The 23779-nt window shown below is 45.3% G+C and overlaps 18 non-coding genes across 18 annotated transcripts; all 18 read left to right on the top strand.

Moving 5' to 3' along the window:
* Positions 1-767: 767 nt before the first annotated feature.
* LOC141181241 (U2 spliceosomal RNA) lies at positions 768-958 on the top strand. Its single transcript, XR_012256837.1, has one exon. It is a non-coding gene; the product is annotated as a U2 spliceosomal RNA (small nuclear RNA).
* Positions 959-2070: 1112 nt separating this feature from the next.
* Positions 2071-2261, top strand: LOC141181242 (U2 spliceosomal RNA). The gene has a single exon (XR_012256838.1). It is a non-coding gene; the product is annotated as a U2 spliceosomal RNA (small nuclear RNA).
* Positions 2262-3379: 1118 nt separating this feature from the next.
* Positions 3380-3570, top strand: LOC141181244 (U2 spliceosomal RNA). The gene has a single exon (XR_012256839.1). It is a non-coding gene; the product is annotated as a U2 spliceosomal RNA (small nuclear RNA).
* A 1112-nt stretch (positions 3571-4682) lies between these two features.
* On the top strand, positions 4683-4873 carry LOC141181245 (U2 spliceosomal RNA). Its single transcript, XR_012256840.1, has one exon. It is a non-coding gene; the product is annotated as a U2 spliceosomal RNA (small nuclear RNA).
* Positions 4874-5992: 1119 nt separating this feature from the next.
* LOC141181246 (U2 spliceosomal RNA) lies at positions 5993-6183 on the top strand. The gene has a single exon (XR_012256841.1). It is a non-coding gene; the product is annotated as a U2 spliceosomal RNA (small nuclear RNA).
* A 1112-nt stretch (positions 6184-7295) lies between these two features.
* On the top strand, positions 7296-7486 carry LOC141181247 (U2 spliceosomal RNA). Its single transcript, XR_012256842.1, has one exon. It is a non-coding gene; the product is annotated as a U2 spliceosomal RNA (small nuclear RNA).
* Positions 7487-8610: 1124 nt separating this feature from the next.
* LOC141181809 (U2 spliceosomal RNA) lies at positions 8611-8801 on the top strand. Its single transcript, XR_012257351.1, has one exon. It is a non-coding gene; the product is annotated as a U2 spliceosomal RNA (small nuclear RNA).
* Positions 8802-9919: 1118 nt separating this feature from the next.
* On the top strand, positions 9920-10110 carry LOC141181670 (U2 spliceosomal RNA). Its single transcript, XR_012257225.1, has one exon. It is a non-coding gene; the product is annotated as a U2 spliceosomal RNA (small nuclear RNA).
* A 1120-nt stretch (positions 10111-11230) lies between these two features.
* Positions 11231-11421, top strand: LOC141181590 (U2 spliceosomal RNA). Its single transcript, XR_012257152.1, has one exon. It is a non-coding gene; the product is annotated as a U2 spliceosomal RNA (small nuclear RNA).
* Positions 11422-12543: 1122 nt separating this feature from the next.
* LOC141181248 (U2 spliceosomal RNA) lies at positions 12544-12734 on the top strand. The gene has a single exon (XR_012256843.1). It is a non-coding gene; the product is annotated as a U2 spliceosomal RNA (small nuclear RNA).
* Positions 12735-13846: 1112 nt separating this feature from the next.
* LOC141181249 (U2 spliceosomal RNA) lies at positions 13847-14037 on the top strand. The gene has a single exon (XR_012256844.1). It is a non-coding gene; the product is annotated as a U2 spliceosomal RNA (small nuclear RNA).
* Positions 14038-15158: 1121 nt separating this feature from the next.
* Positions 15159-15349, top strand: LOC141181591 (U2 spliceosomal RNA). Its single transcript, XR_012257153.1, has one exon. It is a non-coding gene; the product is annotated as a U2 spliceosomal RNA (small nuclear RNA).
* Positions 15350-16473: 1124 nt separating this feature from the next.
* LOC141181250 (U2 spliceosomal RNA) lies at positions 16474-16664 on the top strand. Its single transcript, XR_012256845.1, has one exon. It is a non-coding gene; the product is annotated as a U2 spliceosomal RNA (small nuclear RNA).
* A 1112-nt stretch (positions 16665-17776) lies between these two features.
* LOC141181252 (U2 spliceosomal RNA) lies at positions 17777-17967 on the top strand. Its single transcript, XR_012256847.1, has one exon. It is a non-coding gene; the product is annotated as a U2 spliceosomal RNA (small nuclear RNA).
* Positions 17968-19086: 1119 nt separating this feature from the next.
* LOC141181624 (U2 spliceosomal RNA) lies at positions 19087-19277 on the top strand. Its single transcript, XR_012257183.1, has one exon. It is a non-coding gene; the product is annotated as a U2 spliceosomal RNA (small nuclear RNA).
* Positions 19278-20390: 1113 nt separating this feature from the next.
* Positions 20391-20581, top strand: LOC141181253 (U2 spliceosomal RNA). Its single transcript, XR_012256848.1, has one exon. It is a non-coding gene; the product is annotated as a U2 spliceosomal RNA (small nuclear RNA).
* A 1120-nt stretch (positions 20582-21701) lies between these two features.
* Positions 21702-21892, top strand: LOC141181800 (U2 spliceosomal RNA). The gene has a single exon (XR_012257343.1). It is a non-coding gene; the product is annotated as a U2 spliceosomal RNA (small nuclear RNA).
* Positions 21893-23014: 1122 nt separating this feature from the next.
* On the top strand, positions 23015-23205 carry LOC141181859 (U2 spliceosomal RNA). Its single transcript, XR_012257397.1, has one exon. It is a non-coding gene; the product is annotated as a U2 spliceosomal RNA (small nuclear RNA).
* Positions 23206-23779: the final 574 nt, after the last annotated feature.

Here is a 23779-nt window from a genome sequence, read left to right on the forward strand (position 1 = left end):
CACACACCATCTATTTAGCAAATGCCCTTGTTATCAACAGCAGCCTTTTAAACTCACCTGAGCTAACAGGTATGTGAGCTGGTTACTCTGCTGCGCTTAAAATTTCTTTTTTGGTTTGCTACAATGCCTTTTCTGAAACGTTGTCTCCCTCTGCTGGAACACTGACTTCTTTCATTTAATGCCTGCAGACTATAAAAGAGAAACCAACCCAAAAAGTTTGGTTGATTAGTCTGTGGCATTCTTTTAAACTGTTGCTTATGGCGGTCTCTGTGAGCTTCTCAGTGACATTCAGCCATCCAGGTATCCCGCCTGCAGTAGACGGAATGTGGCAATGGAACGCTGGCTGCGCGTGTCATAATAGGCTCTGAGCCTTTATATACCTGCGCACAGCAGCAGCCACCTTCAGTCTGCTGCTGGACAGCCAGCAGCAGCAGCAGCAGGAGAGGTAATTAATCAGCAACCCTCCTGCTAAGGGTAGACAGCTGCTCGTTCCACCCCCCCCCCCCCGCCTTAATTGGTTCTCCTCCCTTCCAACGGTGTTGAGGCGGGTGGGAACAGCCGGGGGTTGAGGGTACTGTGCTAAAAGAGGTGGAGTTATGCAGATCTAAAACGCGTGGATTGCAGCAGCAGCAAGCCGAAAAGTGCAGGCATGTGAGGGATCTAGAGGTTGACAGCATGTCTTCTTAACGGGAGTCCAGGTGGCCATCTCCACAAATGGACTTTTCAGAATCCTTGGGTGGCACCGTAGTCGGAAACCAATTCTGGTTATCGCTTCTCGGCCTTTTGGCTAAGATCAAGTGTAGTATCTGTTCTTATCAGTTTAATATCTGATACGTCCCCTATCTGGGGACCATATATTAAATGGATTTTTAGAACAGGGAGATGGAAAAAGAGCTTGCTCTGTCCACTCCACGCATTGACCTGGTATTGCAGTATCTCCAGGACCGGTGCACCCCTTCTTTAATGCAGTTTCTAAAATCAGAAAGAATTGAATTCAATGCTTTTTGTTCATTTGGCTTGTTTGTCGGATTTTGGGATGGACTCTTTGGCTTTGCTTTTCTTCTCCTCATTGGATTTTTCATGTTAAAAGTTGCAGAAGCCAGATGACAAGCTCATTTTGGTTCAACTTCAGCAACTGTGCATTGCATTGCCATGTAATGTAATGCAATGCTATCTATCTAGCTCTCCCTCTATACTTCCTTTTGGATAAACAGACATATTAGGCAAGCATTTTGGAGCTTTCACCTAAATAACTACAGGTGGTGAGATAAGCTGCACAATATAATTGACCTTTCAGTATATTGTTGCACACACACCATCTATTTAGCAAATGCCCTTGTTATCAACAGCAGCCTTTTAAACTCACCTGAGCTAACAGGTATGTGAGCTGGTTACTCTACTGCGCTTAAAATTTCTTTTTTGGTTTGCTACAATGCCTTTTCTGAAACGTTGTCTCCCTCTGCTGGAACACTGACTTCTTTCATTTAATGCCTGCAGACTATAAAAGAGAAACCAACCCAAAAAGTTTGGTTGATTAGTCTGTGGCACTCTTTTAAACTGTTGCTTATGGCGGTCTCTGTGAGCTTCTCAGTGACATTCAGCCATCCAGGTATCCCGCCTGCAGTAGACGGAATGTGGCAATGGAACGCTGGCTGCGCGTGTCATAATAGGCTCTGAGCCTTTATATACCTGCGCACAGCAGCAGCCACCTTCAGTCTGCTGCTGGACAGCCAGCAGCAGCAGCAGGAGAGGTAATTAATCAGCAACCCTCCTGCTAAGGGTAGACAGATGCTCGTTCCACCCCCCCCCCGCCTTAATTGGTTCTCCTCCCTTCCAACGGTGTTGAGGCGGGTGGGAACAGCCGGGGGTTGAGGGTACTGTGCTAAAAGAGGTGGAGTTATGCAGATCTAAAACGCGTGGATTGCAGCAGCAGCAAGCCGAAAAGTGCAGGCATGTGAGGGATCTAGAGGTTGACAGCATGTCTTCTTAACGGGAGTCCAGGTGGCCATCTCCACAAATGGACTTTTCAGAATCCTTGGGTGGCACCGTAGTCGGAAACCAATTCTGGTTATCGCTTCTCGGCCTTTTGGCTAAGATCAAGTGTAGTATCTGTTCTTATCAGTTTAATATCTGATACGTCCCCTATCTGGGGACCATATATTAAATGGATTTTTAGAACAGGGAGATGGAAAAAGAGCTTGCTCTGTCCACTCCACGCATTGACCTGGTATTGCAGTATCTCCAGGACCGGTGCACCCCTTCTTTAATGCAGTTTCTAAAATCAGAAAGAATTGAATTCAATGCTTTTTGTTCATTTGGCTTGTTTGTCGGATTTTGGGATGGACTCTTTGGCTTTGCTTTTCTTCTCCTCATTGGATTTTTCATGTTAAAAGTTGCAGAAGCCAGATGACAAGCTCATTTTGGTTCAACTTCAGCAACTGTGCATTGCATTGCCATGTAATGTAATGCAATGCTATCTATCTAGCTCTCCCTCTATACTTCCTTTTGGATAAACAGACATATTAGGCAAGCATTTTGGAGCTTTCACCTAAATAACTACAGGTGGTGAGATAAGCTGCACAATATAATTGACCTTTCAGTATATTGTTGCACACACACCATCTATTTAGCAAATGCCCTTGTTATCAACAGCAGCCTTTTAAACTCACCTGAGCTAACAGGTATGTGAGCTGGTTACTCTGCTGCGCTTAAAATTTCTTTTTTGGTTTGCTACAATGCCTTTTCTGAAACGTTGTCTCCCTCTGCTGGAACACTGACTTCTTTCATTTAATGCCTGCAGACTATAAAAGAGAAACCAACCCAAAAAGTTTGGTTGATTAGTCTGTGGCATTCTTTTAAACTGTTGCTTATGGCGGTCTCTGTGAGCTTCTCAGTGACATTCAGCCATCCAGGTATCCCGCCTGCAGTAGACGGAATGTGGCAATGGAACGCTGGCTGCGCGTGTCATAATAGGCTCTGAGCCTTTATATACCTGCGCACAGCAGCAGCCACCTTCAGTCTGCTGCTGGACAGCCAGCAGCAGCAGCAGCAGGAGAGGTAATTAATCAGCAACCCTCCTGCTAAGGGTAGACAGCTGCTCGTTCCACCCCCCCCCCCCCGCCTTAATTGGTTCTCCTCCCTTCCAACGGTGTTGAGGCGGGTGGGAACAGCCGGGGGTTGAGGGTACTGTGCTAAAAGAGGTGGAGTTATGCAGATCTAAAACGCGTGGATTGCAGCAGCAGCAAGCCGAAAAGTGCAGGCATGTGAGGGATCTAGAGGTTGACAGCATGTCTTCTTAACGGGAGTCCAGGTGGCCATCTCCACAAATGGACTTTTCAGAATCCTTGGGTGGCACCGTAGTCGGAAACCAATTCTGGTTATCGCTTCTCGGCCTTTTGGCTAAGATCAAGTGTAGTATCTGTTCTTATCAGTTTAATATCTGATACGTCCCCTATCTGGGGACCATATATTAAATGGATTTTTAGAACAGGGAGATGGAAAAAGAGCTTGCTCTGTCCACTCCACGCATTGACCTGGTATTGCAGTATCTCCAGGACCGGTGCACCCCTTCTTTAATGCAGTTTCTAAAATCAGAAAGAATTGAATTCAATGCTTTTTGTTCATTTGGCTTGTTTGTCGGATTTTGGGATGGACTCTTTGGCTTTGCTTTTCTTCTCCTCATTGGATTTTTCATGTTAAAAGTTGCAGAAGCCAGATGACAAGCTCATTTTGGTTCAACTTCAGCAACTGTGCATTGCATTGCCATGTAATGTAATGCAATGCTATCTATCTAGCTCTCCCTCTATACTTCCTTTTGGATAAACAGACATATTAGGCAAGCATTTTGGAGCTTTCACCTAAATAACTACAGGTGGTGAGATAAGCTGCACAATATAATTGACCTTTCAGTATATTGTTGCACACACACCATCTATTTAGCAAATGCCCTTGTTATCAACAGCAGCCTTTTAAACTCACCTGAGCTAACAGGTATGTGAGCTGGTTACTCTACTGCGCTTAAAATTTCTTTTTTGGTTTGCTACAATGCCTTTTCTGAAACGTTGTCTCCCTCTGCTGGAACACTGACTTCTTTCATTTAATGCCTGCAGACTATAAAAGAGAAACCAACCCAAAAAGTTTGGTTGATTAGTCTGTGGCACTCTTTTAAACTGTTGCTTATGGCGGTCTCTGTGAGCTTCTCAGTGACATTCAGCCATCCAGGTATCCCGCCTGCAGTAGACGGAATGTGGCAATGGAACGCTGGCTGCGCGTGTCATAATAGGCTCTGAGCCTTTATATACCTGCGCACAGCAGCAGCCACCTTCAGTCTGCTGCTGGACAGCCAGCAGCAGCAGCAGGAGAGGTAATTAATCAGCAACCCTCCTGCTAAGGGTAGACAGATGCTCGTTCCACCCCCCCCCCGCCTTAATTGGTTCTCCTCCCTTCCAACGGTGTTGAGGCGGGTGGGAACAGCCGGGGGTTGAGGGTACTGTGCTAAAAGAGGTGGAGTTATGCAGATCTAAAACGCGTGGATTGCAGCAGCAGCAAGCCGAAAAGTGCAGGCATGTGAGGGATCTAGAGGTTGACAGCATGTCTTCTTAACGGGAGTCCAGGTGGCCATCTCCACAAATGGACTTTTCAGAATCCTTGGGTGGCACCGTAGTCGGAAACCAATTCTGGTTATCGCTTCTCGGCCTTTTGGCTAAGATCAAGTGTAGTATCTGTTCTTATCAGTTTAATATCTGATACGTCCCCTATCTGGGGACCATATATTAAATGGATTTTTAGAACAGGGAGATGGAAAAAGAGCTTGCTCTGTCCACTCCACGCATTGACCTGGTATTGCAGTATCTCCAGGACCGGTGCACCCCTTCTTTAATGCAGTTTCTAAAATCAGAAAGAATTGAATTCAATGCTTTTTGTTCATTTGGCTTGTTTGTCGGATTTTGGGATGGACTCTTTGGCTTTGCTTTTCTTCTCCTCATTGGATTTTTCATGTTAAAAGTTGCAGAAGCCAGATGACAAGCTCATTTTGGTTCAACTTCAGCAACTGTGCATTGCATTGCCATGTAATGTAATGCAATGCTATCTATCTAGCTCTCCCTCTATACTTCCTTTTGGATAAACAGACATATTAGGCAAGCATTTTGGAGCTTTCACCTAAATAACTACAGGTGGTGAGATAAGCTGCACAATATAATTGACCTTTCAGTATATTGTTGCACACACACCATCTATTTAGCAAATGCCCTTGTTATCAACAGCAGCCTTTTAAACTCACCTGAGCTAACAGGTATGTGAGCTGGTTACTCTGCTGCGCTTAAAATTTCTTTTTTGGTTTGCTACAATGCCTTTTCTGAAACGTTGTCTCCCTCTGCTGGAACACTGACTTCTTTCATTTAATGCCTGCAGACTATAAAAGAGAAACCAACCCAAAAAGTTTGGTTGATTAGTCTGTGGCATTCTTTTAAACTGTTGCTTATGGCGGTCTCTGTGAGCTTCTCAGTGACATTCAGCCATCCAGGTATCCCGCCTGCAGTAGACGGAATGTGGCAATGGAACGCTGGCTGCGCGTGTCATAATAGGCTCTGAGCCTTTATATACCTGCGCACAGCAGCAGCCACCTTCAGTCTGCTGCTGGACAGCCAGCAGCAGCAGCAGCAGGAGAGGTAATTAATCAGCAACCCTCCTGCTAAGGGTAGACAGCTGCTCGTTCCACCCCCCCCCCCCCCGCCTTAATTGGTTCTCCTCCCTTCCAACGGTGTTGAGGCGGGTGGGAACAGCCGGGGGTTGAGGGTACTGTGCTAAAAGAGGTGGAGTTATGCAGATCTAAAACGCGTGGATTGCAGCAGCAGCAAGCCGAAAAGTGCAGGCATGTGAGGGATCTAGAGGTTGACAGCATGTCTTCTTAACGGGAGTCCAGGTGGCCATCTCCACAAATGGACTTTTCAGAATCCTTGGGTGGCACCGTAGTCGGAAACCAATTCTGGTTATCGCTTCTCGGCCTTTTGGCTAAGATCAAGTGTAGTATCTGTTCTTATCAGTTTAATATCTGATACGTCCCCTATCTGGGGACCATATATTAAATGGATTTTTAGAACAGGGAGATGGAAAAAGAGCTTGCTCTGTCCACTCCACGCATTGACCTGGTATTGCAGTATCTCCAGGACCGGTGCACCCCTTCTTTAATGCAGTTTCTAAAATCAGAAAGAATTGAATTCAATGCTTTTTGTTCATTTGGCTTGTTTCTCGGATTTTGGGATGGACTCTTTGGCTTTGCTTTTCTTCTCCTCATTGGATTTTTCATGTTAAAAGTTGCAGAAGCCAGATGACAAGCTCATTTTGGTTCAACTTCAGCAACTGTGCATTGCATTGCCATGTAATGTAATGCAATGCTATCTATCTAGCTCTCCCTCTATACTTCCTTTTGGATAAACAGACATATTAGGCAAGCATTTTGGAGCTTTCACCTAAATAACTACAGGTGGTGAGATAAGCTGCACAATATAATTGACCTTTCAGTATATTGTTGCACACACACCATCTATTTAGCAAATGCCCTTGTTATCAACAGCAGCCTTTTAAACTCACCTGAGCTAACAGGTATGTGAGCTGGTTACTCTACTGCGCTTAAAATTTCTTTTTTGGTTTGCTACAATGCCTTTTCTGAAACGTTGTCTCCCTCTGCTGGAACACTGACTTCTTTCATTTAATGCCTGCAGACTATAAAAGAGAAACCAACCCAAAAAGTTTGGTTGATTAGTCTGTGGCACTCTTTTAAACTGTTGCTTATGGCGGTCTCTGTGAGCTTCTCAGTGACATTCAGCCATCCAGGTATCCCGCCTGCAGTAGACGGAATGTGGCAATGGAACGCTGGCTGCGCGTGTCATAATAGGCTCTGAGCCTTTATATACCTGCGCACAGCAGCAGCCACCTTCAGTCTGCTGCTGGACAGCCAGCAGCAGCAGCAGGAGAGGTAATTAATCAGCAACCCTCCTGCTAAGGGTAGACAGATGCTCGTTCCACCCCCCCCCCGCCTTAATTGGTTCTCCTCCCTTCCAACGGTGTTGAGGCGGGTGGGAACAGCCGGGGGTTGAGGGTACTGTGCTAAAAGAGGTGGAGTTATGCAGATCTAAAACGCGTGGATTGCAGCAGCAGCAAGCCGAAAAGTGCAGGCATGTGAGGGATCTAGAGGTTGACAGCATGTCTTCTTAACGGGAGTCCAGGTGGCCATCTCCACAAATGGACTTTTCAGAATCCTTGGGTGGCACCGTAGTCGGAAACCAATTCTGGTTATCGCTTCTCGGCCTTTTGGCTAAGATCAAGTGTAGTATCTGTTCTTATCAGTTTAATATCTGATACGTCCCCTATCTGGGGACCATATATTAAATGGATTTTTAGAACAGGGAGATGGAAAAAGAGCTTGCTCTGTCCACTCCACGCATTGACCTGGTATTGCAGTATCTCCAGGACCGGTGCACCCCTTCTTTAATGCAGTTTCTAAAATCAGAAAGAATTGAATTCAATGCTTTTTGTTCATTTGGCTTGTTTGTCGGATTTTGGGATGGACTCTTTGGCTTTGCTTTTCTTCTCCTCATTGGATTTTTCATGTTAAAAGTTGCAGAAGCCAGATGACAAGCTCATTTTGGTTCAACTTCAGCAACTGTGCATTGCATTGCCATGTAATGTAATGCAATGCTATCTATCTAGCTCTCCCTCTATACTTCCTTTTGGATAAACAGACATATTAGGCAAGCATTTTGGAGCTTTCACCTAAATAACTACAGGTGGTGAGATAAGCTGCACAATATAATTGACCTTTCAGTATATTGTTGCACACACACCATCTATTTAGCAAATGCCCTTGTTATCAACAGCAGCCTTTTAAACTCACCTGAGCTAACAGGTATGTGAGCTGGTTACTCTGCTGCGCTTAAAATTTCTTTTTTGGTTTGCTACAATGCCTTTTCTGAAACGTTGTCTCCCTCTGCTGGAACACTGACTTCTTTCATTTAATGCCTGCAGACTATAAAAGAGAAACCAACCCAAAAAGTTTGGTTGATTAGTCTGTGGCATTCTTTTAAACTGTTGCTTATGGCGGTCTCTGTGAGCTTCTCAGTGACATTCAGCCATCCAGGTATCCCGCCTGCAGTAGACGGAATGTGGCAATGGAACGCTGGCTGCGCGTGTCATAATAGGCTCTGAGCCTTTATATACCTGCGCACAGCAGCAGCCACCTTCAGTCTGCTGCTGGACAGCCAGCAGCAGCAGCAGCAGCAGGAGAGGTAATTAATCAGCAACCCTCCTGCTAAGGGTAGACAGCTGCTCGTTCCACCCCCCCCCCCCCCCCGCCTTAATTGGTTCTCCTCCCTTCCAACGGTGTTGAGGCGGGTGGGAACAGCCGGGGGTTGAGGGTACTGTGCTAAAAGAGGTGGAGTTATGCAGATCTAAAACGCGTGGATTGCAGCAGCAGCAAGCCGAAAAGTGCAGGCATGTGAGGGATCTAGAGGTTGACAGCATGTCTTCTTAACGGGAGTCCAGGTGGCCATCTCCACAAATGGACTTTTCAGAATCCTTGGGTGGCACCGTAGTCGGAAACCAATTCTGGTTATCGCTTCTCGGCCTTTTGGCTAAGATCAAGTGTAGTATCTGTTCTTATCAGTTTAATATCTGATACGTCCCCTATCTGGGGACCATATATTAAATGGATTTTTAGAACAGGGAGATGGAAAAAGAGCTTGCTCTGTCCACTCCACGCATTGACCTGGTATTGCAGTATCTCCAGGAACGGTGCACCCCTTCTTTAATGCAGTTTCTAAAATCAGAAAGAATTGAATTCAATGCTTTTTGTTCATTTGGCTTGTTTGTCGGATTTTGGGATGGACTCTTTGGCTTTGCTTTTCTTCTCCTCATTGGATTTTTCATGTTAAAAGTTGCAGAAGCCAGATGACAAGCTCATTTTGGTTCAACTTCAGCAACTGTGCATTGCATTGCCATGTAATGTAATGCAATGCTATCTATCTAGCTCTCCCTCTATACTTCCTTTTGGATAAACAGACATATTAGGCAAGCATTTTGGAGCTTTCACCTAAATAACTACAGGTGGTGAGATAAGCTGCACAATATAATTGACCTTTCAGTATATTGTTGCACACACACCATCTATTTAGCAAATGCCCTTGTTATCAACAGCAGCCTTTTAAACTCACCTGAGCTAACAGGTATGTGAGCTGGTTACTCTGCTGCGCTTAAAATTTCTTTTTTGGTTTGCTACAATGCCTTTTCTGAAACGTTGTCTCCCTCTGCTGGAACACTGACTTCTTTCATTTAATGCCTGCAGACTATAAAAGAGAAACCAACCCAAAAAGTTTGGTTGATTAGTCTGTGGCATTCTTTTAAACTGTTGCTTATGGCGGTCTCTGTGAGCTTCTCAGTGACATTCAGCCATCCAGGTATCCCGCCTGCAGTAGACGGAATGTGGCAATGGAACGCTGGCTGCGCGTGTCATAATAGGCTCTGAGCCTTTATATACCTGCGCACAGCAGCAGCCACCTTCAGTCTGCTGCTGGACAGCCAGCAGCAGCAGCAGCAGGAGAGGTAATTAATCAGCAACCCTCCTGCTAAGGGTAGACAGCTGCTGGTTCCACCCCCCCCCCCCCGCCTTAATTGGTTCTCCTCCCTTCCAACGGTGTTGAGGCGGGTGGGAACAGCCGGGGGTTGAGGGTACTGTGCTAAAAGAGGTGGAGTTATGCAGATCTAAAACGCGTGGATTGCAGCAGCAGCAAGCCAAAAAGTGCAGGCATGTGAGGGATCTAGAGGTTGACAGCATGTCTTCTTAACGGGAGTCCAGGTGGCCATCTCCACAAATGGACTTTTCAGAATCCTTGGGTGGCACCGTAGTCGGAAACCAATTCTGGTTATCGCTTCTCGGCCTTTTGGCTAAGATCAAGTGTAGTATCTGTTCTTATCAGTTTAATATCTGATACGTCCCCTATCTGGGGACCATATATTAAATGGATTTTTAGAACAGGGAAATGGAAAAAGAGCTTGCTCTGTCCACTCCACGCATTGACCTGGTATTGCAGTATCTCCAGGACCGGTGCACCCCTTCTTTAATGCAGTTTCTAAAATCAGAAAGAATTGAATTCAATGCTTTTTGTTCATTTGGCTTGTTTGTCGGATTTTGGGATGGACTCTTTGGCTTTGCTTTTCTTCTCCTCATTGGATTTTTCATGTTAAAAGTTGCAGAAGCCAGATGACAAGCTCATTTTGGTTCAACTTCAGCAACTGTGCATTGCATTGCCATGTAATGTAATGCAATGCTATCTATCTAGCTCTCCCTCTATACTTCCTTTTGGATAAACAGACATATTAGGCAAGCATTTTGGAGCTTTCACCTAAATAACTACAGGTGGTGAGATAAGCTGCACAATATAATTGACCTTTCAGTATATTGTTGCACACACACCATCTATTTAGCAAATGCCCTTGTTATCAACAGCAGCCTTTTAAACTCACCTGAGCTAACAGGTATGTGAGCTGGTTACTCTGCTGCGCTTAAAATTTCTTTTTTGGTTTGCTACAATGCCTTTTCTGAAACGTTGTCTCCCTCTGCTGGAACACTGACTTCTTTCATTTAATGCCTGCAGACTATAAAAGAGAAACCAACCCAAAAAGTTTGGTTGATTAGTCTGTGGCATTCTTTTAAACTGTTGCTTATGGCGGTCTCTGTGAGCTTCTCAGTGACATTCAGCCATCCAGGTATCCCGCCTGCAGTAGACGGAATGTGGCAATGGAACGCTGGCTGCGCGTGTCATAATAGGCTCTGAGCCTTTATATACCTGCGCACAGCAGCAGCCACCTTCAGTCTGCTGCTGGACAGCCAGCAGCAGCAGCAGCAGCAGGAGAGGTAATTAATCAGCAACCCTCCTGCTAAGGGTAGACAGCTGCTCGTTCCACCCCCCCCCCCCGCCTTAATTGGTTCTCCTCCCTTCCAACGGTGTTGAGGCGGGTGGGAACAGCTGGGGGTTGAGGGTACTGTGCTAAAAGAGGTGGAGTTATGCAGATCTAAAACGCGTGGATTGCAGCAGCAGCAAGCCGAAAAGTGCAGGCATGTGAGGGATCTAGAGGTTGACAGCATGTCTTCTTAACGGGAGTCCAGGTGGCCATCTCCACAAATGGACTTTTCAGAATCTTTGGGTGGCACCGTAGTCGGAAACCAATTCTGGTTATCGCTTCTCGGCCTTTTGGCTAAGATCAAGTGTAGTATCTGTTCTTATCAGTTTAATATCTGATACGTCCCCTATCTGGGGACCATATATGAAATGGATTTTTAGAACAGGGAGATGGAAAAAGAGCTTGCTCTGTCCACTCCACGCATTGACCTGGTATTGCAGTATCTCCAGGACCGGTGCACCCCTTCTTTAATGCAGTTTCTAAAATCAGAAAGAATTGAATTCAATGCTTTTTGTTCATTTGGCTTGTTTGTCGGATTTTGGGATGGACTCTTTGGCTTTGCTTTTCTTCTCCTCATTGGATTTTTCATGTTAAAAGTTGCAGAAGCCAGATGACAAGCTCATTTTGGTTCAACTTCAGCAACTGTGCATTGCATTGCCATGTAATGTAATGCAATGCTATCTATCTAGCTCTCCCTCTATACTTCCTTTTGGATAAACAGACATATTAGGCAAGCATTTTGGAGCTTTCACCTAAATAACTACAGGTGGTGAGATAAGCTGCACAATATAATTGACCTTTCAGTATATTGTTGCACACACACCATCTATTTAGCAAATGCCCTTGTTATCAACAGCAGCCTTTTAAACTCACCTGAGCTAACAGGTATGTGAGCTGGTTACTCTGCTGCGCTTAAAATTTCTTTTTTGGTTTGCTACAATGCCTTTTCTGAAACGTTGTCTCCCTCTGCTGGAACACTGACTTCTTTCATTTAATGCCTGCAGACTATAAAAGAGAAACCAACCCAAAAAGTTTGGTTGATTAGTCTGTGGCATTCTTTTAAACTGTTGCTTATGGCGGTCTCTGTGAGCTTCTCAGTGACATTCAGCGATCCAGGTATCCCGCCTGCAGTAGACGGAATGTGGCAATGGAACGCTGGCTGCGCGTGTCATAATAGGCTCTGAGCCTTTATATACCTGCGCACAGCAGCAGCCACCTTCAGTCTGCTGCTGGACAGCCAGCAGCAGCAGCAGCAGCAGGAGAGGTAATTAATCAGCAACCCTCCTGCTAAGGGTAGACAGCTGCTCGTTCCACCCCCCCCCCCCCCGCCTTAATTGGTTCTCCTCCCTTCCAACGGTGTTGAGGCGGGTGGGAACAGCCGGGGGTTGAGGGTACTGTGCTAAAAGAGGTGGAGTTATGCAGATCTAAAACGCGTGGATTGCAGCAGCAGCAAGCCGAAAAGTGCAGGCATGTGAGGGATCTAGAGGTTGACAGCATGTCTTCTTAACGGGAGTCCAGGTGGCCATCTCCACAAATGGACTTTTCAGAATCCTTGGGTGGCACCGTAGTCGGAAACCAATTCTGGTTATCGCTTCTCGGCCTTTTGGCTAAGATCAAGTGTAGTATCTGTTCTTATCAGTTTAATATCTGATACGTCCCCTATCTGGGGACCATATATTAAATGGATTTTTAGAACAGGGAGATGGAAAAAGAGCTTGCTCTGTCCACTCCACGCATTGACCTGGTATTGCAGTATCTCCAGGACCGGTGCACCCCTTCTTTAATGCAGTTTCTAAAATCAGAAAGAATTGAATTCAATGCTTTTTGTTCATTTGGCTTGTTTGTCGGATTTTGGGATGGACTCTTTGGCTTTGCTTTTCTTCTCCTCATTGGATTTTTCATGTTAAAAGTTGCAGAAGCCAGATGACAAGCTCATTTTGGTTCAACTTCAGCAACTGTGCATTGCATTGCCATGTAATGTAATGCAATGCTATCTATCTAGCTCTCCCTCTATACTTCCTTTTGGATAAACAGACATATTAGGCAAGCATTTTGGAGCTTTCACCTAAATAACTACAGGTGGTGAGATAAGCTGCACAATATAATTGACCTTTCAGTATATTGTTGCACACACACCATCTATTTAGCAAATGCCCTTGTTATCAACAGCAGCCTTTTAAACTCACCTGAGCTAACAGGTATGTGAGCTGGTTACTCTGCTGCGCTTAAAATTTCTTTTTTGGTTTGCTACAATGCCTTTTCTGAAACGTTGTCTCCCTCTGCTGGAACACTGACTTCTTTCATTTAATGCCTGCAGACTATAAAAGAGAAACCAACCCAAAAAGTTTGGTTGATTAGTCTGTGGCATTCTTTTAAACTGTTGCTTATGGCGGTCTCTGTGAGCTTCTCAGTGACATTCAGCCATCCAGGTATCCCGCCTGCAGTAGACGGAATGTGGCAATGGAACGCTGGCTGCGCGTGTCATAATAGGCTCTGAGCCTTTATATACCTGCGCACAGCAGCAGCCACCTTCAGTCTGCTGCTGCACAGCCAGCAGCAGCAGCAGGAGAGGTAATTAATCAGCAACCCTCCTGCTAAGGGTAGACAGCTGCTCGTTCCACCCCCCCCCCCGCCTTAATTGGTTCTCCTCCCTTCCAACGGTGTTGAGGCGGGTGGGAACAGCCGGGGGTTGAGGGTACTGTGCTAAAAGAGGTGGAGTTATGCAGATCAAAACGCGTGGATTGCAGCAGCAGCAAGCCGAAAAGTGCAGGCATGTGAGGGATCTAGAGGTTGACAGCATGTCTTCTTAACGGGAGTCCAGGTGGCCATCTCCACAAATGGACTTTTCAGAATCCTTGGGTGGCACCGTAGTCGGAAACCAATTCTGGTTATCGCTTCTCGGCCTTTTGGCTAAGATCAAGTGTAGTATCTGTTCTTATCAGTTTAATATCTGATACGTCCCCTATCTGGGGACCATATATTAAATGGATTTTTAGAACAGGGAGATGGAAAAAGAGCTTGCTCTGTCCACTCCACGCATTGACCTGGTATTGCAGTATCTCCAGGACCGGTGCACCCCTTCTTTAATGCAGTTTCTAAAATCAGAAAGAATTGAATTCAATGCTTTTTGTTCATTTGGCTTGTTTGTCGGATTTTGGGATGGACTCTTTGGCTTTGCTTTTCTTCTCCTCATTGGATTTTTCATGTTAAAAGTTGCAGAAGCCAGATGACAAGCTCATTTTGGTTCAACTTCAGCAACTGTGCATTGCATTGCCATGTAATGTAATGCAATGCTATCTATCTAGCTCTCCCTCTATACTTCCTTTTGGATAAACAGACATATTAGGCAAGCATTTTGGAGCTTTCACCTAAATAACTACAGGTGGTGAGATAAGCTGCACAATATAATTGACCTTTCAGTATATTGTTGCACACACACCATCTATTTAGCAAATGCCCTTGTTATCAACAGCAGCCTTTTAAACTCACCTGAGCTAACAGGTATGTGAGCTGGTTACTCTGCTGCGCTTAAAATTTCTTTTTTGGTTTGCTACAATGCCTTTTCTGAAACGTTGTCTCCCTCTGCTGGAACACTGACTTCTTTCATTTAATGCCTGCAGACTATAAAAGAGAAACCAACCCAAAAAGTTTGGTTGATTAGTCTGTGGCATTCTTTTAAACTGTTGCTTATGGCGGTCTCTGTGAGCTTCTCAGTGACATTCAGCCATCCAGGTATCCCGCCTGCAGTAGACGGAATGTGGCAATGGAACGCTGGCTGCGCGTGTCATAATAGGCTCTGAGCCTTTATATACCTGCGCACAGCAGCAGCCACCTTCAGTCTGCTGCTGGACAGCCAGCAGCAGCAGCAGCAGCAGGAGAGGTAATTAATCAGCAACCCTCCTGCTAAGGGTAGACAGCTGCTCGTTCCACCCCCCCCCCCCCGCCTTAATTGGTTCTCCTCCCTTCCAACGGTGTTGAGGCGGGTGGGAACAGCTGGGGGTTGAGGGTACTGTGCTAAAAGAGGTGGAGTTATGCAGATCTAAAACGCGTGGATTGCAGCAGCAGCAAGCCGAAAAGTGCAGGCATGTGAGGGATCTAGAGGTTGACAGCATGTCTTCTTAACGGGAGTCCAGGTGGCCATCTCCACAAATGGACTTTTCAGAATCTTTGGGTGGCACCGTAGTCGGAAACCAATTCTGGTTATCGCTTCTCGGCCTTTTGGCTAAGATCAAGTGTAGTATCTGTTCTTATCAGTTTAATATCTGATACGTCCCCTATCTGGGGACCATATATGAAATGGATTTTTAGAACAGGGAGATGGAAAAAGAGCTTGCTCTGTCCACTCCACGCATTGACCTGGTATTGCAGTATCTCCAGGACCGGTGCACCCCTTCTTTAATGCAGTTTCTAAAATCAGAAAGAATTGAATTCAATGCTTTTTGTTCATTTGGCTTGTTTGTCGGATTTTGGGATGGACTCTTTGGCTTTGCTTTTCTTCTCCTCATTGGATTTTTCATGTTAAAAGTTGCAGAAGCCAGATGACAAGCTCATTTTGGTTCAACTTCAGCAACTGTGCATTGCATTGCCATGTAATGTAATGCAATGCTATCTATCTAGCTCTCCCTCTATACTTCCTTTTGGATAAACAGACATATTAGGCAAGCATTTTGGAGCTTTCACCTAAATAACTACAGGTGGTGAGATAAGCTGCACAATATAATTGACCTTTCAGTATATTGTTGCACACACACCATCTATTTAGCAAATGCCCTTGTTATCAACAGCAGCCTTTTAAACTCACCTGAGCTAACAGGTATGTGAGCTGGTTACTCTGCTGCGCTTAAAATTTCTTTTTTGGTTTGCTACAATGCCTTTTCTGAAACGTTGTCTCCCTCTGCTGGAACACTGACTTCTTTCATTTAATGCCTGCAGACTATAAAAGAGAAACCAACCCAAAAAGTTTGGTTGATTAGTCTGTGGCATTCTTTTAAACTGTTGCTTATGGCGGTCTCTGTGAGCTTCTCAGTGACATTCAGCGATCCAGGTATCCCGCCTGCAGTAGACGGAATGTGGCAATGGAACGCTGGCTGCGCGTGTCATAATAGGCTCTGAGCCTTTATATACCTGCGCACAGCAGCAGCCACCTTCAGTCTGCTGCTGGACAGCCAGCAGCAGCAGCAGCAGCAGGAGAGGTAATTAATCAGCAACCCTCCTGCTAAGGGTAGACAGCTGCTCGTTCCACCCCCCCCCCCCCCCCGCCTTAATTGGTTCTCCTCCCTTCCAACGGTGTTGAGGCGGGTGGGAACAGCCGGGGGTTGAGGGTACTGTGCTAAAAGAGGTGGAGTTATGCAGATCTAAAACGCGTGGATTGCAGCAGCAGCAAGCCGAAAAGTGCAGGCATGTGAGGGATCTAGAGGTTGACAGCATGTCTTCTTAACGGGAGTCCAGGTGGCCATCTCCACAAATGGACTTTTCAGAATCCTTGGGTGGCACCGTAGTCGGAAACCAATTCTGGTTATCGCTTCTCGGCCTTTTGGCTAAGATCAAGTGTAGTATCTGTTCTTATCAGTTTAATATCTGATACGTCCCCTATCTGGGGACCATATATTAAATGGATTTTTAGAACAGGGAGATGGAAAAAGAGCTTGCTCTGTCCACTCCACGCATTGACCTGGTATTGCAGTATCTCCAGGACCGGTGCACCCCTTCTTTAATGCAGTTTCTAAAATCAGAAAGAATTGAATTCAATGCTTTTTGTTCATTTGGCTTGTTTGTCGGATTTTGGGATGGACTCTTTGGCTTTGCTTTTCTTCTCCTCATTGGATTTTTCATGTTAAAAGTTGCAGAAGCCAGATGACAAGCTCATTTTGGTTCAACTTCAGCAACTGTGCATTGCATTGCCATGTAATGTAATGCAATGCTATCTATCTAGCTCTCCCTCTATACTTCCTTTTGGATAAACAGACATATTAGGCAAGCATTTTGGAGCTTTCACCTAAATAACTACAGGTGGTGAGATAAGCTGCACAATATAATTGACCTTTCAGTATATTGTTGCACACACACCATCTATTTAGCAAATGCCCTTGTTATCAACAGCAGCCTTTTAAACTCACCTGAGCTAACAGGTATGTGAGCTGGTTACTCTGCTGCGCTTAAAATTTCTTTTTTGGTTTGCTACAATGCCTTTTCTGAAACGTTGTCTCCCTCTGCTGGAACACTGACTTCTTTCATTTAATGCCTGCAGACTATAAAAGAGAAACCAACCCAAAAAGTTTGGTTGATTAGTCTGTGGCATTCTTTTAAACTGTTGCTTATGGCGGTCTCTGTGAGCTTCTCAGTGACATTCAGCCATCCAGGTATCCCGCCTGCAGTAGACGGAATGTGGCAATGGAACGCTGGCTGCGCGTGTCATAATAGGCTCTGAGCCTTTATATACCTGCGCACAGCAGCAGCCACCTTCAGTCTGCTGCTGCACAGCCAGCAGCAGCAGCAGGAGAGGTAATTAATCAGCAACCCTCCTGCTAAGGGTAGACAGCTGCTCGTTCCACCCCCCCCCCCGCCTTAATTGGTTCTCCTCCCTTCCAACGGTGTTGAGGCGGGTGGGAACAGCCGGGGGTTGAGGGTACTGTGCTAAAAGAGGTGGAGTTATGCAGATCAAAACGCGTGGATTGCAGCAGCAGCAAGCCGAAAAGTGCAGGCATGTGAGGGATCTAGAGGTTGACAGCATGTCTTCTTAACGGGAGTCCAGGTGGCCATCTCCACAAATGGACTTTTCAGAATCCTTGGGTGGCACCGTAGTCGGAAACCAATTCTGGTTATCGCTTCTCGGCCTTTTGGCTAAGATCAAGTGTAGTATCTGTTCTTATCAGTTTAATATCTGATACGTCCCCTATCTGGGGACCATATATTAAATGGATTTTTAGAACAGGGAGATGGAAAAAGAGCTTGCTCTGTCCACTCCACGCATTGACCTGGTATTGCAGTATCTCCAGGACCGGTGCACCCCTTCTTTAATGCAGTTTCTAAAATCAGAAAGAATTGAATTCAATGCTTTTTGTTCATTTGGCTTGTTTGTCGGATTTTGGGATGGACTCTTTGGCTTTGCTTTTCTTCTCCTCATTGGATTTTTCATGTTAAAAGTTGCAGAAGCCAGATGACAAGCTCATTTTGGTTCAACTTCAGCAACTGTGCATTGCATTGCCATGTAATGTAATGCAATGCTATCTATCTAGCTCTCCCTCTATACTTCCTTTTGGATAAACAGACATATTAGGCAAGCATTTTGGAGCTTTCACCTAAATAACTACAGGTGGTGAGATAAGCTGCACAATATAATTGACCTTTCAGTATATTGTTGCACACACACCATCTATTTAGCAAATGCCCTTGTTATCAACAGCAGCCTTTTAAACTCACCTGAGCTAACAGGTATGTGCGCTGGTTACTCTGCTGCGCTTAAAATTTCTTTTTTGGTTTGCTACAATGCCTTTTCTGAAACGTTGTCTCCCTCTGCTGGAACACTGACTTCTTTCATTTAATGCCTGCAGACTATAAAAGAGAAACCAACCCAAAAAGTTTGGTTGATTAGTCTGTGGCATTCTTTTAAACTGTTGCTTATGGCGGTCTCTGTGAGCTTCTCAGTGACATTCAGCCATCCAGGTATCCCGCCTGCAGTAGACGGAATGTGGCAATGGAACGCTGGCTGCACGTGTCATAATAGGCTCTGAGCCTTTATATACCTGCGCACAGCAGCAGCCACCTTCAGTCTGCTGCTGGACAGCCAGCAGCAGCAGCAGCAGCAGGAGAGGTAATTAATCAGCAACCCTCCTGCTAAGGGTAGACAGCTGCTCGTTCCACCCCCCCCCCCGCCTTAATTGGTTCTCCTCCCTTCCAACGGTGTTGAGGCGGGTGGGAACAGCCGGGGGTTGAGGGTACTGTGCTAAAAAAGGTGGAGTTATGCAGATCTAAAACGCGTGGATTGCAGCAGCAGCAAGCCGAAAAGTGCAGGCATGTGAGGGATCTAGAGGTTGACAGCATGTCTTCTTAACGGGAGTCCAGGTGGCCATCTCCACAAATGGACTTTTCAGAATCCTTGGGTGGCACCGTAGTCGGAAACCAATTCTGGTTATCGCTTCTCGGCCTTTTGGCTAAGATCAAGTGTAGTATCTGTTCTTATCAGTTTAATACCTGATACGTCCCCTATCTGGGGACCATATATTAAATGGATTTTTAGAACAGGGAGATGGAAAAAGAGCTTGCTCTGTCCACTCCACGCATTGACCTGGTATTGCAGTATCTCCAGGACTGGTGCACCCCTTCTTTAATGCAGTTTCTAAAATCAGAAAGAATTGAATTCAATGCTTTTTGTTCATTTGGCTTGTTTGTCGGATTTTGGGATGGACTCTTTGGCTTTGCTTTTCTTCTCCTCATTGGATTTTTCATGTTAAAAGTTGCAGAAGCCAGATGACAATCTCATTTTGGTTCAACTTCAGCAACTGTGCATTGCATTGCCATGTAATGTAATGCAATGCTATCTATCTAGCTCTCCCTCTATACTTCCTTTTGGATAAACAGACATATTAGGCAAGCATTTTGGAGCTTTCACCTAAATAACTACAGGTGGTGAGATAAGCTGCACAATATAATTGACCTTTCAGTATATTGTTGCACACACACCATCTATTTAGCAAATGCCCTTGTTATCAACAGCAGCCTTTTAAACTCACCTGAGCTAACAGGTATGTGAGCTGGTTACTCTGCTGCGCTTAAAATTTCTTTTTTTTTTTGCTACAATGCCTTTTCTGAAACGTTGTCTCCCTCTGCTGGAACACTGACTTCTTTCATTTAATGCCTGCAGACTATAAAAGAGAAACCAACCCAAAAAGTTTGGTTGATTAGTCTGTGGCATTCTTTTAAACTGTTGCTTATGGCGGTCTCTGTGAGCTTCTCAGTGACATTCAGCCATCCAGGTATCCCGCCTGCAGTAGACGGAATGTGGCAATGGAACGCTGGCTGCGCGTGTCATAATAGGCTCTGAGCCTTTATATACCTGCGCACAGCAGCAGCCACCTTCAGTCTGCTGCTGGACAGCCAGCAGCAGCAGCAGGAGAGGTAATTAATCAGCAACCCTCCTGCTAAGGGTAGACAGCTGCTCGTTCCACCCCCCCCCCCGCCTTAATTGGTTCTCCTCCCTTCCAACGGTGTTGAGGCGGGTGGGAACAGCCGGGGGTTGAGGGTACTGTGCTAAAAGAGGTGGAGTTATGCAGATCTAAAACGCGTGGATTGCAGCAGCAACAAGCCGAAAAGTGCAGGCATGTGAGGGATCTAGAGGTTGACAGCATGTCTTCTTAACGGGAGTCCAGGTGGCCATCTCCACAAATGGACTTTTCAGAATCCTTGGGTGGCACCGTAGTCGGAAACCAATTCTGGTTATCGCTTCTCGGCCTTTTGGCTAAGATCAAGTGTAGTATCTGTTCTTATCAGTTTAATATCTGATACGTCCCCTATCTGGGGACCATATATTAAATGGATTTTTAGAACAGGGAGATGGAAAAAGAGCTTGCTCTGTCCACTCCACGCATTGACCTGGTATTGCAGTATCTCCAGGACCGGTGCACCCCTTCTTTAATGCAGTTTCTAAAATCAGAAAGAATTGAATTCAATGCTTTTTGTTCATTAAGCTTGTTTGTCGGATTTTGGGATGGACTCTTTGGCTTTGCTTTTCTTCTCCTCATTGGATTTTTCATGTTAAAAGTTGCAGAAGCCAGATGACAAGCTCATTTTGGTTCAACTTCAGCAACTGTGCATTGCATTGCCATGTAATGTAATGCAATGCTATCTATCTAGCTCTCCCTCTATACTTCCTTTTGGATAAACAGACATATTAGGCAAGCATTTTGGAGCTTTCACCTAAATAACTACAGGTGGTGAGATAAGCTGCACAATATAATTGACCTTTCAGTATATTGTTGCACACACACCATCTATTTAGCAAATGCCCTTGTTATCAACAGCAGCCTTTTAAACTCACCTGAGCTAACAGGTATGTGAGCTGGTTACTCTGCTGCGCTTAAAATTTCTTTTTTGGTTTGCTACAATGCCTTTTCTGAAACGTTGTCTCCCTCTGCTGGAACACTGACTTCTTTCATTTAATGCCTGCAGACTATAAAAGAGAAACCAACCCAAAAAGTTTGGTTGATTAGTCTGTGGCATTCTTTTAAACTGTTGCTTATGGCGGTCTCTGTGAGCTTCTCAGTGACATTCAGCCATCCAGGTATCCCGCCTGCAGTAGACGGAATGTGGCAATGGAACGCTGGCTGCGCGTGTCATAATAGGCTCTGAGCCTTTATATACCTGCGCACAGCAGCAGCCACCTTCAGTCTGCTGCTGGACAGCCAGCAGCAGCAGCAGCAGCAGGAGAGGTAATTAATCAGCAACCCTCCTGCTAAGGGTAGACAGCTGCTCGTTCCACCCCCCCCCCCCGCCTTAATTGGTTCTCCTCCCTTCCAACGGTGTTGAGGCGGGTGGGAACAGCCGGGGGTTGAGGGTACTGTGCTAAAGGAGGTGGAGTTATGCAGATCTAAAACGCGTGGATTGCAGCAGCAGCAAGCCGAAAAGTGCAGGCATGTGAGGGATCTAGAGGTTGACAGCATGTCTTCTTAACGGGAGTCCAGGTGGCCATCTCCACAAATGGACTTTTCAGAATCCTTGGGTGGCACCGTAGTCGGAAACCAATTCTGGTTATCGCTTCTCGGCCTCTTGGCTAAGATCAAGTATAGTATCTGTTCTTATCAGTTTAATATCTGATACGTCCCCTATCTGGGGACCATATATTAAATGGATTTTTAGAACAGGGAGATGGAAAAAGAGCTTGCTCTGTCCACTCCACGCATTGACCTGGTATTGCAGTATCTCCAGGACCGGTGCACCCCTTCTTTAATGCAGTTTCTAAAATCAGAAAGAATTGAATTCAATGCTTTTTGTTCATTTGGCTTGTTTGTCGGATTTTGGGATGGACTCTTTGGCTTTGCTTTTCTTCTCCTCATTGGATTTTTCATGTTAAAAGTTGCAGAAGCCAGATGACAAGCTCATTTTGGTTCAACTTCAGCAACTGTGCATTGCATTGCCATGTAATGTAATGCAATGCTATCTATCTAGCTCTCCCTCTATACTTCCTTTTGGATAAACAGACATATTAGGCAAGCATTTTGGAGCTTTCACCTAAATAACTACAGGTGGTGAGATAAGCTGCACAATATAATTGACCTTTCAGTATATTGTTGCACACACACCATCTATTTAGCAAATGCCCTTGTTATCAACAGCAGCCCTTTAAACTCACCTGAGCTAACAGGTATGTGAGCTGGTTACTCTGCTGCGCTTAAAATTTCTTTTTTGGTTTGCTACAATGCCTTTTCTGAAACGTTGTCTCCCTCTGCTGGAACACTGACTTCTTTCATTTAATGCCTGCAGACTATAAAAGAGAAACCAACCCAAAAAGTTTGGTTGATTAGTCTGTGGCATTCTTTTAAACTGTTGCTTATGGCGGTCTCTGTGAGCTTCTCAGTGACATTCAGCCATCCAGGTATCCCGCTTGCAGTAGACGGAATGTGGCAATGGAACGCTGGCTGCGCGTGTCATAATAGGCTCTGAGCCTTTATATACCTGCGCACAGCAGCAGCCACCTTCAGTCTGCTGCTGGACAGCCAGCAGCAGCAGCAGCAGCAGGAGAGGTAATTAATCAGCAACCCTCCTGCTAAGGGTAGACAGCTGCTCGTTCCACCCCCCCCCCCCCCGCCTTAATTGGTTCTCCTCCCTTCCAACGTTGTTGAGGCGGGTGGGAACAGCCGGGGGTTGAGGGTACTGTGCTAAAAGAGGTGGAGTTATGCAGATCTAAAACGCGTGGATTGCAGCAGCAGCAAGCCGAAAAGTGCAGGCATGTGAGGGATCTAGAGGTTGACAGCATGTCTTCTTAACGGGAGTCCAGGTGGCCATCTCCACAAATGGACTTTTCAGAATCCTTGGGTGGCACCGTAGTCGGAAACCAATTCTGGTTATCGCTTCTCGGCCTCTTGGCTAAGATCAAGTGTAGTATCTGTTCTTATCAGTTTAATATCTGGTACGCCCCCTATCTGGGGACCATATATTAAATGGATTTTTAGAACAGGGAGATGGAAAAAGAGCTTGCTCTGTCCACTCCACGCATTGACCTGGTATTGCAGTATCTCCAGGACCGGTGCACCCCTTCTTTAATGCAGTTTCTAAAATCAGAAAGAATTGAATTCAATGCTTTTTGTTCATTTGGCTTGTTTGTCGGATTTTGGGATGGACTCTTTGGCTTTGCTTTTCTTCTCCTCATTGGATTTTTCATGTTAAAAGTTGCAGAAGCCAGATGACAAGCTCATTTTGGTTCAACTTCAGCAACTGTGCATTGCATTGCCATGTAATGTAATGCAATGCTATCTATCTAGCTCTCCCTCTATACTTCCTTTTGGATAAACAGACATATTAGGCAAGCATTTTGGAGCTTTCACCTAAATAACTACAGGTGGTGAGATAAGCTGCACAATATAATTGACCTTTCAGTATATTGTTGCACACACACCATCTATTTAGCAAATGCCCTTGTTATCAACAGCAGCCTTTTAAACTCACCTGAGCTAACAGGTATGTGAGCTGGTTACTCTGCTGCGCTTAAAATTTCTTTTTTGGTTTGCTACAATGCCTTTTCTGAAACGTTGTCTCCCTCTGCTGGAACACTGACTTCTTTCATTTAATGCCTGCAGACTATAAAAGAGAAACCAACCCAAAAAGTTTGGTT

This window comes from Phyllobates terribilis, unplaced genomic scaffold (genome assembly GCF_046119375.1).
Source record: "Phyllobates terribilis strain yellow unplaced genomic scaffold, ASM4611937v1 Scaffold_34__1_contigs__length_13252353, whole genome shotgun sequence".
Lineage (NCBI taxonomy): Eukaryota > Metazoa > Chordata > Amphibia > Anura > Dendrobatidae > Phyllobates > Phyllobates terribilis.